The following is a 16,701-nucleotide window of genomic DNA, read 5'->3' on the forward strand; positions in this document are numbered from 1 at the left end:
CTGATCTTTTAAAAGATAAATCAGATTCCGTGGTTAGCACTGTAATCATCTTGTCATGCTTAGTGTGATTATTCACCTTTTAAAAGTTTTTCAGGTTCTGCAGTCTTCTGCATGTTCCTGGAATGAAAGAATGGTATACATACCATGTAAAACAGACCGCTGGCTGAAGCTTTACATTTATGATTCCAAAACCCATAGGAAATTATATATTGGCTTCATGTTTAATCCAAATGTACTTTAAAACAGAACAGGTCTTTCAAGACTTAATTTGATTTAGTTAAGGTTTCATTAGAAAATACTGGCAGTATGGCCCTGAATTTGCTAGGGAAATAGTTGTGTCATTATCTGCCATTGTGCTAATAAACAGTTCGGAGTAAGTTAGGTATGTGCATTTGAGAGCTGCAACTGTGGATATCTACCCTGTATTTTTAATTTGAAGTATATGCCTTAGTCTATATCGATCTGAATTTAACACCAAGTATTCAGTAAAGAAAATTATTTTTTAAAAATTACTTTGCAATAAAAAGGTTTCTTGTCTTGGGAGAAAATAGAGGAAAAAGATTGTAATTATTTTTGTGCATCAAACTCTTATCTGGTCTTGCAGTTGGGGGATATGATGGCTACTACAAGTGCATACATCTTAAAAGGCCTGAAATTTTATTTTTAAACTTCCTGCTTTGATTTGGACAGTGCTGAATGGCGAGAGTTTCTGCAAAATTGGATACACCCTGTTTTTATGTTAACAGAGCATAGGCAACAGCTGTAGTTAACATCTTACAAAATACGGTGCTAATAAATACAATTAGCATTATTTTAGTGGACATTTTTATGTTGCAGCGATCAGTGTAAGCTTTCATAGTGAAGTACAGTTAGTACATATGGTATTGCTACAGTACTAATTACATTTATTGCAATGGCTTTTGCTCTGTTTCAGCCGTGGTTTTGTGTGGTGGACTGTTTCATAGAGGCACGCTGATAAAATATATGCTATGAATGCAGCAGATTATATTAGAATAAATACATGTGGAAGTTGGTTATAGCTGTCTGAAGGCCTCTTAGTTATGAAATACATATCAGTGTTGGTCCCAAGGGTTTTGACAATAACTGTGGCAAGAGAATATATGTTCAAAAGAGTGTCTGTTCTATATGGAGCTTTCCAAATCTGTTGATACAAGCTCTGTCATGTACATTGCTTCTTATTTTTACCACTGTCACGTCTCAAGTGCTCAAAGGTTGCAAAAAAAAAAAAAAAAAGGGTCCCGTTGTGGTAGGTACTTCTGCAAACAAAAGAAGGCAGGGGTGTACAATCCAGCATGGTGCCTGAGCTACTTGTATAGCAGTGCTCATAGTGTTAGTCTTGCAATGAGAAATAGTGGGGTGATATCATCGCAGCAGCACCCCTGGGCTAAACAGCCATTCTGGAAAGTGGGACCAGTGAGCATGGGCATGGTCGGTGCGCAGCCTGGGAGGTATGGCTTTTTTGGAGGATGGAGCTTGTGTCTGTCTGGCATTGTGTGCTAGTCCAGTTGTATTCAAGCTTTGATGCAGAATTGCAAGAGGGTAGCCGATAAGGTTACCACACCATACGTGGTAGTTTATTACTTCTGCATAGGTTGCTGTGCTGTCCATGAAGCAGTTATCAAACCTGGGGCAGACATTTACTTTAGGTAAACCTAACCCTGAATTGGGAATAAGAGGAAGTACGTGAAGAAAAATGCTTCTCTGAGGTCTTCCTTAGGCCTGGTTTTCTGATTGATTGTTGGTTGGCATGTAGTGCCTCTCATGCTGGCTCCTGCTGGGGTGCTGCTGGTTCTTTTTAATTGCTGATATGGTTTGGGGCCAAAAGCGTTTCTTAAATTTTTAACGCTAGAAGACTTTACCTGTGATAGAGTATAATAAGTGAAGACTAGGGCCACAATGGAGAAAGTGATATTAAAAATAGAAAAGTAATAAGATACTTTCTGTTCACACCAAATAAGATGTTCAAAGCTGATCAAAGAGAATGCTGAAAGGAGAGGGAGTTCACCTTTACCTCACTGTCTGGAATGTCTTAACCTCGGAAGAGGTGATCCCTGATTGACAGGCTGGATGTGGTTTCCCCTAAAACAGCTGACCTGTCCTGCAGCTCAGCCCCTGACACCTGTGCCTCGTGGGCAGATGGCTTGGGGGTTCTATTTCTGTGAGTCTAGCTGGCAACAGGACCTGTGCCCAGCGGAGGTGACACGCTCACCCAGTTACAACTGTGGCAGGAGAGTGGGGAGATATGTAGGAATAAAGACTCACTTGGGTAAGAATCTCCCTGATGTGGAGAGGTGCCAGTGAGTAAAGAGCGTGTACAACGTGATGTGGGTAGTGGAGGGAGTTCAGTCCTTCATAAATGAAGGAGGCCATTAAGTAGAGCAGGTTTTCAGGGAGCTGGGACTGAAAATATGGAGGAAGAGGGGATAAAGAAGAAGGGGAAATGATGGGAGTTTAAAAGCAGGCCTGGAGAAGGACATTACTGGACGTAGGAAAGGCTCTGAGGGAGTAAGACTGTAGGAACTGGTGCAGAAGAAAGGATCTTCCCAGAGACAGGCATTGGTGTCAGAAAAGGGAATTGCTGGAATAGAAAGAAGTGGCGTGGGAAAGGTGGTTTCCTGCAAGCACGTTTTTCTTCCAGCTTCTGTGTAAAAAGATTACTGCACTTTCCTTAGAGATTTGTTTAGCAAATTTAAGTGATTATGGGAGAAACTGACAGTGTCTTTAAGGCAGAGTAGAGAGATTCATCGCTTTTACAGCTGTGTCTGGGAGACCCTCCATCTCCACTCCCATGACAGGAGGGGAAATATCATCTATTCAGGTTCTCCCTAATGGTGGGAGAGAGGACGGTCTGAACAGCCCACGCTTGATGTGGTGGTGGTTGATATTCAGGTGTGGTTGTGGGAAATGAAATGGTCGAGTCAGGCTGTAAGAAGAGTGTCCCAGGCTTGGTGTCTTTGAAGCTTCTGGCTGGAAGGCTGCACACTAGCCATTTGGATTCAAGATTGGAAGATACAATTCCTCTGTGAAATTGTATTTATACCATAAATATTATGGCAGAAACGGATTTCCTGAATTTTGTACTTCTGTTTCACATGCTTTCCTTTACCTTTGATAGAGATCTTTCTAGTTCTCTCGTATACCCCTGCTAGGCTTGATGATACCTCCTGTGGTCCATGTATATTGGTTTATAGTACTGCCAGGCCTGGCTCCATTCCCTGTGCCCCATATCTGCTCTCACAGCCTGCCAGTGCAGCTTGCTGCTATTTCCCACCTTGAAGTTTAGAACAGGGTTGGGAAGTGAGGAGAAATGGGTGCTGGAAGCCAGGTGTCCTAAGGAAAGCCCCACAAAAGTTGTTCTCGTGGCTGCATTGGGATTGGATATTCTCTCATGTCTCAAGGAGGGGCAAAAAAATGACTCCTTGGCACATTGTTATACTTCCAGATGAGGGGAAAACTTTGAATTAGTTGCCTTAGAAAGTTAACCACAGAAACATGGGAAAAAAAAAAAAAAGGTGCAATATTTAAGAGAACCCACTGCTGAAATGTCTGGGAGTACACTTGTTTTCACATGCTTTAATTATTTCATGCTGTTCTTAAAACGTTCTTTGGGAGAAGTCGTCTGCTTTTTGTGTTGTAGTTTTTAATGCTTCAGCAGTCTGGTGTTCTTGGGATACTTGGTCATGAAAGCAGGCCTTCAGACAGGTCCTGTACTCAGTTTACTTCTGTATATATATATATATATGTGTATGTGTAGAAGTCTAATAGCTTAGCACCAAAAGCAGTAAGGTGGTAGATGATGGCAAAAATTATAGACCACTGCCCAAAGTAGTAGATCTGTTAAATCTACCAAAGATCAGTACAAACAGGAAGCTCAATGCCACTAAAAATGCAGTAAAAAAAAATAATCTTATACATATGGGCTATATATATGCCACTAAAATGTGGAAAAATATATAAGTAATACATATGCAAATATAATTATTTTTTCTTCAAGGTTATTTTTTTGAATAAATCCTCTTAAAAATAGTGCAGAAGATTCTGAATTGTAAAGTTTACTCTTTTTATTGCTCACAGACTTGTTAAGTGACAAGAAAGTTCTCTGTAGATGCCACTTGAGGGTAGTAGGTAAATAATTTTGGTCTAGATTTCTTTTTCTTAAGAATGTATGTAACATCTTATTTGTAGAGCACATCAGGAAGAGTGTGCAAACTCAAAGTGTCATGTATAGCTCTATGCTGCTGAATTATGCAGGTTGAAAGCTGAGATCAGTTTGTCTTTGTTTCAAAGCGCAGCAGCTGTGGTGGCCCTAAGCACATATCAGTTAGGTGAGATAGAGGTGTGACACCCAGTGTTGTTGCAGAAGACATATTGTCAAAGGATTTTCTTTATGGTTTGTGAATTCCAGGCATGTGTATTATTAAAAAAAAACCACCCAAACCCTGGGGTTACGGTGGCAGCTTTTTATGGTAAGGGATTGTAGCTGATCAGTGTAGAAAACTGCAGTTTAGTCTGTGGCTTGTATATTTTTGGTTTGATAAATTAGTTGTTCTTCTTTGTGCGCTTGTTGTTGTTAGAGACACGGTTTGTACTAAACTTCTCTAGTGAATGCCAGTCACCAGCTTTGAAAGATTTTAGTGAGTGTTTGTTCACAACAAGCAAATGTGAATGATTTCTTCTTTTCTAGCATTTCTTCTTCCTACTCTATCACCGATGCGACTGCTCTCTCCAGTATTGAATAAACGGTCCCCTGTTAGAACAACTGACATCTGGAAGACTCTTCACAGTACTTCACATAGCAATGTTCTGACTCAGCCATTAGTTGTCAGAGCTCAAATCGGGGTCATCTCAAGAAATCTGTAATGCCTTTTACTTCTAGCAAGAGCTGGCCTGAAAATCTGCTTAATGTTGTCATTCAAAATTTACATGGTTTCATTAGGCTTATTAAAAGCAATGAAAAATGCAGCAGTACGTAACACTGATAAAGCCCTTTCACCTTGCTATTTCAAATCACGTTTATGGACGATGAATTTAGCTTCCCAGTAGCCCTGGGCAGAGGTATTATCTCCATTTTATGGACAAGAAAACTGAGTTAGATTCAATGACTTGTCCAAGGTCATATGTAAGACTGATAGTATTGGGGGGAAAAAAATGTCCAGGCTTCTGTCTTAATTGCATGATAATTTTTTGAATAAATTTAGTGTCTTAAAAAAGATGCATCTATGTCTTTGTCTTTAGGGTTTTAAAAATTATTTTGAGGATTAATTTAGCAGAAATTAATCAGTATTTCCCTCAGAAGCATGATTCTCACGACTGAGAATATTAAGAAGAATTCATACCCTTTTTTGTAGACTTCAGTTCACTGCTTCCTACAAAAACTTTGTTGTAGTCCACTTTGGCCCTGTTGTTCTCTGCCTTTGTGAAATAAAGCTGCCCTCATTATTTAGCATTCTTACATTTGCATATGTACAAGAGGGAACAGCTGCTTTCTGCAGGGATTTTGTGTACTCATTCATATTCCCACAGTGGTGGCCTTGTTCTGAAGCACACTGCTACCCTGTGGAAAAGCAGAATAATACATGGACGATATAGAAATGAGTCTGTTACCAAACATTTGGAAGTACAGCCAGAAAGGGAAAAATACAGCCACAGAGTTGCATTTTTAAATCTGAAGCCAGTGCTGTGTAATGGTGATGTACAAAAGTCTCTTCCTCGTATTGCTGCTGGAAAGTTACGGGGCAAAAATTCTTTTCAAAAGAAATTTCGCAGTCCTCTAAAGTTTTTGAAAAACAAATTTTATGTTATTACTAAGAATATTTTGTTTAAAAAAATATTTGCTAGTGCTTATTTCTCATTTGAAGTTCGTCTTGGCCTAGATAATAAATAGCTGTTTCCATATCCATGGACAGATAATTATATGCCTCTATACTGATATCAGCTGGAGATTTCCAAGTTTGATTCAGATAACAGTTCAGTTCCCAAAGATTTGTGAATAGCTATGCAGTCACAGGAGTTTGGCCTTTCCTTTTTTTTTTTTTTATAACACTTTTACTGTGTGTTTTCTAATACTTAAACTTAGATTTTAAAAATATATGAAATATTAAATGACAAAAATAGATTCATCCTCTCCATAAACTGAAGGACTTAGAATCCTTAATCCATCTTGGAGGTGAAGAGAACTAAAGCGCTAGCTAGAGGTGTAAGAACTCATTAAGGAATATAATTTGTTCACACTGTGTCAAAATGCAGCATCTTCGTGATTTTTGAGAACTTTGCTTTTCATTTCTTTAGAAAAAAGCAAATACATTCACTTTGCATTTGTCTTTAAAATTTTGAAGCATTTTAAAGTGACTTTGAGGAGAACTTTGAATCCAAGCGTATTCAATTTTATCGCAGAGCGTTAAGATGTGAGGCTGTGAAAACCTGTGCAGCTAGAATGGAAAGTGTTAGAATGTGATAGTCACAACTGGAGGACCCATTTCAAGTAATACAGTACAAATATGATTCTGAAGCATTTGCCTCCTTGATGGAATTTTTTTCTTGCTATTTAGCCACCTTTGGCTGTTGAACTTTTTGTTTTAATAGTAGCAGATAGTATTAAAATAGTTTCAAGAGGGATGAAAGCACTTACAGAACTATTAATATTTTGCTTGTGAATTTCTGAAGGAAAAAAAAAGAAGGTCATAGTTTGACCTGGAGACCTTGGCAGTGTCCTTTAAACAAGCATTAATCATACGTAGTGCATCAAATCATCATGTGCAAGATAACATTAGTGACCTCTCCAACTGAGAATAACAAATGACTCTTAATTTTCCTTTCTGTCCATGACAGTAGTGTTGACAACCTCTACGTATATTTTTTTGCCCTGTACCTAATCAACTGATCATTCGCAACACAAAATTTTCCTTGAAGTAAATCTTCTCACTCCTATTTTTGCATGATATGAACCTGTGTAGAGAACATGTAATAGATTAGTCATCATATGTGCACGTTTGTTTCTGTTGGGTTGTCTAAAAACAAAGTAGTTTCTGTGTCTTTTATGCTGATGAAATGACCTATTGAACAAGGGGAATTGGATTACATTGACTAGTTAAAATACATAACATTTATAAAGCTGTGCTTCAAAATGTGGGAAAAAGTACACCGTGCTACAGCATTCTTGGGGAAAATGCATATTGCTTGAAACATTTTTGATAATGACATACGACGTTTAGTTGTATGAAAAACCTAAAATAATCCATGCATCTGCATCACCTGTGTGAAGGTTGCTTACAAGTCCTAAAGGGGGCATTACTAGCTGGAACTGGAATCGTGATGTGCTCCGAGATATGTCTATATGCAGTTAGAGAGTGAGAGTAAATATTTTAGAGCTAAACTGAAGACTTAATTGCCTGTCAGCTGCTGAAAAGGTTGTTAAACCAATTATAACCCTGTAATGCCTTAGCCTTTATTCTGCAGTGGCCAATGTTGCAGCTATGGGGTACTGGAGGATTCTACAGCATCAGTGTGTGTTAAAGGGTTAACAGACACCATAGGCAATATTTCATGACTGTTGTTGCCTTCACAGCAATTGCCTCGGGATTTCAGCATTCTGGCCTGTCATTCTTGCCCTTGCTCCGCTACCTGCAGTCTGATCGCTCCAGCTGGTTTCCTTCTTCTCCCAGTTTTGCAGCCTGGCCTTAAGCACGAGCAGTGGCTGCTTGGCTGAGCCGTGCAGAGACTGGCAGCTCGTTGGTGATCTTGATGCTCATTCAGACCTTCACTATGGATTTGGAGGCAGAAGCAGCGTGCCATTTGTTGGCACCTTGGGGTGCTGCAGATCAGAAGTCTGGCCTTGCTTATCTCTCACTGGTGGTGCCAACTGTTAGTCTGGCTCCCCAGACATTTTCTTGACTGAATTTCACTGAATGGCACTGGGACAGAGTTCACAAAGTCTAATGTATTTTAAGATATTGCTGCAGCTGCAGACTTTCTTGGTGACATTTGTTTACTCATTTGTTCTTTTTGGCACTTGTGTTATTTAGAGACCAAATTAGCAGCCTCTGCCACTAGTTGCTAAAACTGAATGGTTCATAGGAGAATGCATAAGAGTAGAGCAGGATATCAGATTAGGTCTCAGAAGACTGAGCACTCCAAAGTACTATGTAACATCTTTTTAAAAAGTCATAATGGGTGGCTAAATAAACTCTGTGGGTTTAAGCCATGTTGCTGAAAGCTTTCAGAAAACCCCTGAGTGGTGGTTTCAACCACCATCCACTGGTCTGTCAAGACATAAGTACAGTTGGGCTTTTTCAACCAGTCAGCTATTAAAATTGTCAGTAGGGTAAAGTGAAACCCTCGTATTTGATCGTACAGGCAATGTCTAGGATACTCATCGTGTTCGCTTTGGTTGAAATAAGTGTCTTTGTCATGCTTCCTCTTTTCCTTGATTGCTTGGGGTATTGCAAATTAGAGAAGATTAGATGCTCTTTCTGTAATCCAAATAAATATTGAAGCTACATTTGATCTGTAACATCATTGCTTTGCTGAAGTCCTCTGTGAGAGCTTTGCTATAGGTTTAAAATTCCTAAGACAGATCATACTCTTTTTTTAGAAAGATTTCTGTAATAATATTTGATGCAACAGCTTCTAGCTCAGTGAGCTTCGATTTATGAACATCTTGAACAACAGAAGAACGATTTATTAATCTGAGCCGCTATGCAATTTATAATCCTTCACATACCTACAAAATGCCTTTTTTCCTAATAGGCTTAAATTCTAGTGTGCTTTTTAACCAGTAAGATTCAGGTTTCTTAGTTTTTTGGTGGCTTGCCTCAAGGGAAGATCTAGAATTTTAGTTCCATAAAATTACTTCTACTCTGAATTTGAGTTTCTGGTTATCGAAAACTCTTACAGAAATTGTAGAGAAAATGCTTTATGTATTGCACCGTACTGTGTTGCAGGGTAACAGCTGTGCAACAATGTCATATCAACCTGAAAAGGGCACCACAAATGACAGACATGAAGTTCAGTATTTGCCTCCTAGTCTGTGTCACCACAGCTAGCTTCAGGTGATTAGTCAAGTCCCTGATTTTAGGAAGGTGGATTGTTTCCTAAGGTGAAAGAAAGAGAATCAGAAGATTGGTGTGTCTTTTTTTTCTTTTCTTTCTTTTTTTCTTGAAATGTGCTACCTTGTTTTATGCTACCTCTTCAAATGGTGTTGTTCAACAGTGACACCTTTCTGTGTTTAATAACCAAATGATAAACTTCAGGTTGTTCCACATTATAATAGATGTCTTCAGTCATGTTTATTGTGTTTTCAGACTGACAAGATCTCAACAGTGGAACAAACAGAACAAATCTCTGCTGATTTTTGCATTGTCCATCTACTTAAGATCGTGTTTTGTTAACCTAAATCCCTCTGGTGTTTGCTTTAATGGCTTTCAATGTTGAAGTTCATCACTGGCCCTTCAAACTAGTACTATAGGTTGTTTTTGTTGGTGTGTCATCCACCCCCCACCCCCATTTCAAATTATAAATGAAGCACATCAAGTTTGTGATGTATGCTGTGTCTATACCTGATGGCTAAGTCACTTCTGTACTCTGCTGGTTGTGTGTAAGTGCATTCCTGAATCTGGGTTGTATCTCTGGAGCCAGCTAGATGATTTAAGCTCTGTAGCCTAGTAATTAATGTATTGACCAAGCCAGTATGTTTCAGCTTCTGTTCTGAGTATCAGTTTCTCTGATTCATCTCTTAATGCTTGTTTTCTTTATTTAAACAGATCAACCAACCAACCCCCACCTTGGTCTGTTTATTGTTTTTTTAATGATGTCTTCCCATAGATCAAGAACTGCTGTTATGAAAATTTAAGCATTAAGCAGTTGTGCTATTCTAACACAGATTTAATTCTGTACGGACATTAAAGTTGTTATGCCCTGTGCAGCTAATGTGGTATTGTGCTTCTCTAAATAAGTTACCAAGAACTTTAGAAGTGCTATGAAGTGGTTGATCATGCAAATTAACTTTTTAAGAGTTTCTATTGTATTTGTCCTTAGACTTGTACCTTTAAATTTTTTTTTTCAGATTTATTCTTTTAAATTGCCAGTTTAGTTGCATAATCTGGATTTTGTGGTTGTATACAATGGAAAATTAAGCACAAATAGTTTCATAGATCTCAAAAATCGGTATGAATTTAGTGTGTAGCTGAGAGTGCTGTCTACGTTCATTCTTCTCAGTTGTTTACAAAATTATGCTTTGATTAATATTTGCCTCTTGTGGGGGTAGAAATCTAAAAATGGAGAAAAATCTTGAAGGGCCACGCCAATCTTTATTGTAAGATTCAGTTCAGAGCTACAGAGGTATATGTAGATGTAATTACATACTTTTGTTTCTATTGTAATTAAACAGTGTTGTTTTTTTCTTTCTCATTATAGACTTCACAGTGACCTTTTCGTGTAATCTTAATCTAGTGCTACTGCTTCAGCTCATTTCTTTGAATAAAGCATGCTAATTTACTTTTATTTGCACAGATGGATGTCTCATTTTTTCACTTAACAATATGCTACAACACTCTCACATTCTTTGCTATTTTTCCTATTTCTATAGAAATTTCTTGCTCAAAAAAAAATTTGTGTGACTTCATCATTATAGTAATTTTTAACCTTATTAATCAAAAAAGGTGGAGGGTGCCCTTTGGGGCCATAAAATATGACAGTAGGTGCTGCCTCCAAGAAATAATGGAAAAGTGATAATATGTGTGAGGGGATCTTTCTGAGAGTATATGTAAACTTTTGATTTCTAAATGTTGCCTTCAGGCTTGGTAAGAAAAGCTCAGTGTTTGTAAAGATTATCCTGACAGCAATATGCTGGGTCAATTGTCAAGACATGTTTAGCATGGAGGGATGTATTAATCTGCTATAGCTACCATTGTAAGTGGTTGGAATAAATAGAGGGCTCAAGCAGATGAAGAGGGATTAACTGTGTAAATTGAGCAAACTCTTCAATCACTAAACCAGTGATTTTGCAAAGGATTAGTTTGCTTTTACAAATATTGATTACTGATTTGTTACTTGGAATGAAGATGATATAACTTGGGCAGTTGCTATGTGGTATGCTATGTGAAGTGTTACATCATTCATATTAATGGGATTGTCATAGGCATTACAGAAACTGACAGATTTATTATAGCAGTGCCGTTAGCATTGTCATAGTTAAGGTTGTGTCAGCATTTCCATTAAAAGTCCCATTTTCTTTTTTTTTGTGTTCATAGATTGACTTTAAAATTTGCTTCATTGAAATCTGGCAACACCAGTTTATAGCTTTAACACAATTATTATTTTTTTGCACTTTTTAAAGAGAACTGAAACAACACATTTTAAAATAGAAAATAATGTATATGATTTTTTTAAAAAAATCAGCATGTTTGAATTTTTTGTTTTTAGTGCAGCTTTTGAGTGATCCTGTGTGCGTTCAGTATTTTCATTAAGCCAGGTTTGTCGGAAGAGTGTATGTGTGTTAACCAGTTGCTATAAAGTTAAAGTAACTGTGGATTCTTTTGTATAAATGAGCTCTTCTACCTGTCTAAAGGCTTGTCTGGCTTTTTTCTGGGACTGCTAGTTATCTGATAAAGATTATCAAGTTTTTTACAAATCCCGTCCCACTTATATCCACAGAGCATAATATTATCACTAAATACTGTCCATAGAACAAGCAACACTACTCTGTTAGCAGGTCCAGTTAATTCATATACCTGTAAAGTTACAACTGGTTTAAATTTCAACAGTTGTATATTCGCTGGGCAGTTTGTCTTTCTGATCCTTAATTTAGATTTCTGTGCAGAGGTAGGCTTAAGGAAAATTCAGGTGTGGTGTGAGAATCAAGGGATGCAAGATGAGAGTTCACTGAGTTTGGAATTTTAAAAAATGCCCGTTTCTCTCGATGTGTTCTCTTGCTCCTCTTATACAGGTATCACAAACCTCAGTCATGGCTCTTCTGTTGATTCTCTTTTCCCAAATTGTGGCCCCTGTTGCAGAAGATGATGGTAACTCCGGTTTGTGAACTTCTAATCCCTTAACACTTTGGGATTTCCCATGGTGGATGCTGAAGATACAGCAACCTGTATGCATCTACCATAGGCATTTAGCAAGTCAATGTAAGTGATCCCATTTCACTTTTGGATTAAAATCCATAGATGATACTCAAATAAAAATAATTGTTGCTAACTGCAGATGAAAAATAGTATTTCAAATATTCATACTTGATACTAAAACCAGTAAGAACTGCATAGTCATCTGAGAAAGGTAAATCCTGTGGAAAAAGGAAATACATTCTGTAACTTGATAACACTTAGAAAGGTCATTGAAAAATTAAAGTGGACATTTTGAGTGACTAGATGTAATAAAATGGGACTGACAGGAGAATTGGAGCCGTTGGCATGATCTCTTCTCCTTTATTCAGAGAATAACAGCTTCTGCCAGAGCTCTTGCTTGCATTTTCTCAAGTGTATGACTTCTTCTGGAGACTTCAAATGGAAGTATTAGTGTGGTCATTCAGAAAACTTGGAGTTGATACTGGAAGGTGGTTCTTCCTGTCAGTCTCAGAAGGTGAATGACCACTGAAATTTAAATCTGGAAAGCTTTCAGGAAACACAAGATACTCTACTGGCTTTTTGCATTGTGCTCTGCTGGCTTCTTACAGTGTTTCCCTTGTTCTTTTACATTTGGTCCCATGCAGTTACAGTAAAACAGGAGGATTTTTTTATCTTTGTGGTAGCAACCTCCTTGTGAGAGGAGGTTTGAAAACAGTGATGTGTTTTTCCAACAATAAAACCTTTGGGTTTTTATTACCTCTTTCAGAGTACTTAGAAATAAAGTCACTGTGTTAGTTACTTTGGAGTTTTTTACCTTTAAGTTTTCTCATGGACTTGCACTGTAGCTTGGTTTTTATGAGTGCAATGTCATCACTGCAGGAGACTGTAATTCTACCAAAACTTCCTAATTCTACATGCTGAATGATATTTGATATGCATATTGTGTGCTGCAGTGGGAAAACTTGAAAGGCTCATGTGAGATTTTTTTCTTTTGTTTTTCTTTCTTCTGAAAAGGCTTGTCTTTGCATGCAGACTGTAGTGTACAGTCATACCTCCATCTTAATCCAAATTAGCTTTTGAATGCAGAGGAGCTTTGAGTGTGATAGTTCACTGATCACTGAGCACAGCTTTTTACTTAAATTATTATTAGTAGAAGAAATGTATCAAAAATGAGGCAATGAGGCAGAACGTTCAAGCCATTTTGTGCGTGCAGGAATACATAAAATGTGGAAAATGAAAACTGTAGTTGTGGATCTCTTCATTGAAATGTACAAGTGCCACTTTTAAAGGTACAAGTCTGCTTTTAGCTGACTGTAGGAATTCTAATCTCTTCCTTTGTACAGATGAAAGATTTTTTTCAGCTCCAACCAGTAATGTTAAAATTTTTTTTGATCAAGGATATGAGCTGTTGGAACATTCAAAATGCTCAAAGGGTGTATGTGTGTTTTCCTTCAGAAGCTCAGCAGGCCAAGCCTTTGGCCAGGAGTCAGAACAGTTGGAACTTCACAGGCTACACAGCTAATCCGAGAGGGCTGCCACTTGGCATAAGTGACTTCCATATATGAAACATCATGCCATTTATGTTGGGTTATTCGTTGGGGGTTTGCTTTATTTCCCTGGATTTCTTTGATATTGCTCATTGTATTTCCAGTGTGTTAAGCTTCTGATGAGAGCAGTAGTTAAATTGTTTCCCTGCTCAAATATCCCTATCACAGATTGAAATTCACATTGGATGATTTTCCTGTTCAGCTAAATTTGGCACTTCTCAAGCTGTACTGTTTTGTTTGTCCTTTTTTTCCCTTTTTCTTTTTCTTTTCTTTTTATTTTAAAGGGGCCTTAAACTAGCTTCTGGAACTAGAAAAAAACAATTTAGTAAAGGAGGTATTCACAGTAGAGCTTACTTAGGAGACAGGGCAAAAAATTTGCGAAATGCTAAAATGAAGAGGAAGAAAATTTATATGCTTTTTGTTTAATGGAGGTGTGATTTGTGAAGAATCTAGCTTGCATGGTATTACCAAAATTTGAGTAAGAGTCACAAGAGTTCATGTGATTTAAGCTGTCATAGATCTATCAAAATGTTAAGTAATAAATACTTCAATTACTAGGATGTTGAAACTAAGAGAATATGTCCTACTAATTTTTAAATACAATTTGAAAGATCATTGTTCAGCTTTGCAAGAAATGACATTTGGCAGCTTTTCTGCCAAAGCATACTAAATACTTCTCATGTTCAGTTAAATAGTTGTCATTGCGTAGTCTCAGTTTAGACTTATTTGCTGAACAAAATGTGCATGTTGTCCAAAGATCGAATTTTAGACCCTTCAAAAGTACTAATTAAAAACATTATGACAAAATCAGGAAAGTAATAGGAAACTTCTAGTTCTGATTACCGTAAGTTTCTCTTAAGGTGTTCTGATATGTAGTTATTTCCAAGGGATTCTTATGCTTACCAGGTGGCTATTTAAAAATAGTAGTAAACTGCAGTGTACAATTGTATTGTAGTATTACCTTTTCCAGATGTTTTAAATGTAAAGCTGAAAATTGTTTTTTTCACCTGGACATATTAAATGCTAGCTTTTAACTTGCTGTTTGATAAACCTATAGGACTTTCTTCCTATCAGTCATCTGGGATTACAGGAATCATGATGTGGTTAAAGATGCTATCCATATGCAATTTGACATTATGTTGGTCATACTCCAGCTGTAGACTCTTTATTCCTGGCCTTTTAATTTTCTCTTATTAGCTAACAGCACCTTCTGTGCTTCAGCTATCGTATAGATATTCTGAATCTTTACTTAGGGTTTCTAATCAAAATTGGATGTGTGTGTTTGTCTGTGAGACAATGCTGGGAAACTTCAGCTTGCCTACATAATTTCATGAGAATTTCCAGTACCTCTAATTGATCCATGATGGTCTGTTTTGACTTGCTTCTATCTGCAATGCAGAGGCATTGTTTTTATCTCTGTGTTTTCCTGCATATTTTAATTCTCATTACAAAGTAGGAAGCTCAGCTTCTTGTTGCATAGGCAAAATTGTATTGTCAGTCTCTACAACTGGTACTCTTCTCTGTTAGCTGTAGTGTGGGCCTCCGGGTGATTGAAACCTTTTTGTCTGGCGCTGGAGTGATTGATTAAACTTTAATGACCCTTGGAGGGATTTAAGCAAAACTTTTACATTTCTGTGCCTTATATTGCAGGGGTGTGAGCGGTAGACCTTGCACAAGAGACCTTTTCTTTGCTGCTGTATCTTCTTTCTGTCTTCTTGTGTCAGAATCTTCGAGAAACAGCCAAGGCAGGAGGGCTGCTCCTGTGAAGCATGCGTTGGCCCCTTTTATAACCCTGGGGGATAGTGCTTGCTTGCAGCAGAAAACAGTATCCCCCCTCCCCCCCTTTTTTGCCATGTGCTGTGGGTGTCATTTGTGAAATTTTAATAATTACCTATGTGATAATCAAATCTGGATCAAGGAGTGAACGTGAATTCCTCTTTACATGAAGGTGCTGTACAAAATGTAACAGTGGGTGTTTTAGAACCAGTTTGAAAGCCAGCGAAAGAATTCTTAAGTCCAGGACAATATGGGTTTATAAATTCAAAGTTAAGTTTGGATGAGGAGCATGTGGTCCAGCATAATTCCATTAAGCTGAGGATCCTGGTGAATGGAGTCTGGCTGGCTGACTCCAATAATTTATTTAAAAAAAAAAAAAAAAAGTCTTTGTCAAATCAAATATGTTACAACTACTAAAGAAACTTTGCTCAGAAAACAGATGAAGACTGAGAAGCCATGGATGTAAGATTTTTTGAAAAATTTAAAATATCTAAATACACAGTTATTTCATTAGGGGCTAAATGGAAATGACAAAGAAGCAGTTCTCAAGTATGCTGCTTAAAAGAACCAAATATTTCTGTAAAGAATCTGTTGCAGTGGTTTTTAGGCTGTCTGGCCCACTGTCTTCTCCTGAGCTTGCAGGAAGGGAAGGAGGAGAAATGCTGGTACTGCTTGCCTTCCAAGGAAGGAGTCAAGAAGAAATACTCGAGGGTGTGGTATCAGCATTTGTAACCCAAGCTGCATCGCCCAAATTAGAAAGAATTAAAACGAGAAACAGATGACACTGCTTTAAGTATTCTTTAATAAAATACACTGCTGGCTCTTCTTAGAGGCAAGTTATTCCCTACAAATTATTGAAACCCATTGGAAGACACAGTGGTGATGGGGATGGCTCCAGGGCAAAACTTCACAGGCTAGGCGGTCTTTGGAACAAGTGCTCTGAAGATCAAAATGCTAACTTTTCTTGAACCAGTGTTTCCAAAGCTAAACAATTTTGTTATATTTATTCTCCTGAATGAAATGCCTTTTCTTTAGCATTTATCTTTTGATTCTTGCGTGTTAAATTAATTCAGAGCTATTAGGCTACTACATTTGCAAGGTACTGAAGTAGTCTTTGTGAAAGTATTCAAGACAGTTAATGAAGCTAATGAGATTTTATGTGATCTTCCTACTGATAACTTTTCACTAATCAGAAGACTCTAGGAAATGTTTTTTTTCAAATTCAGTATACATTAATCTTTAATAACAAAAAAAGCAGGGAGAAGGTATGCATATGAAAGTAAAACACCTCC

At 37.6% G+C, this 16,701-nt stretch overlaps 1 protein-coding gene across 1 annotated transcript in view; it reads left to right on the forward strand.

Moving 5' to 3' along the window:
- SKAP2 (src kinase associated phosphoprotein 2) overlaps positions 1 to 16,701 on the forward strand; it is a 119,034-nt gene that overhangs the window by 47,161 nt on the left and 55,172 nt on the right. The gene's annotated exons all lie outside the window — the stretch shown is intronic.

The sequence above is a fragment of the Falco rusticolus genome, chromosome 4 (assembly GCF_015220075.1).
Source record: "Falco rusticolus isolate bFalRus1 chromosome 4, bFalRus1.pri, whole genome shotgun sequence".
Lineage (NCBI taxonomy): Eukaryota > Metazoa > Chordata > Aves > Falconiformes > Falconidae > Falco > Falco rusticolus.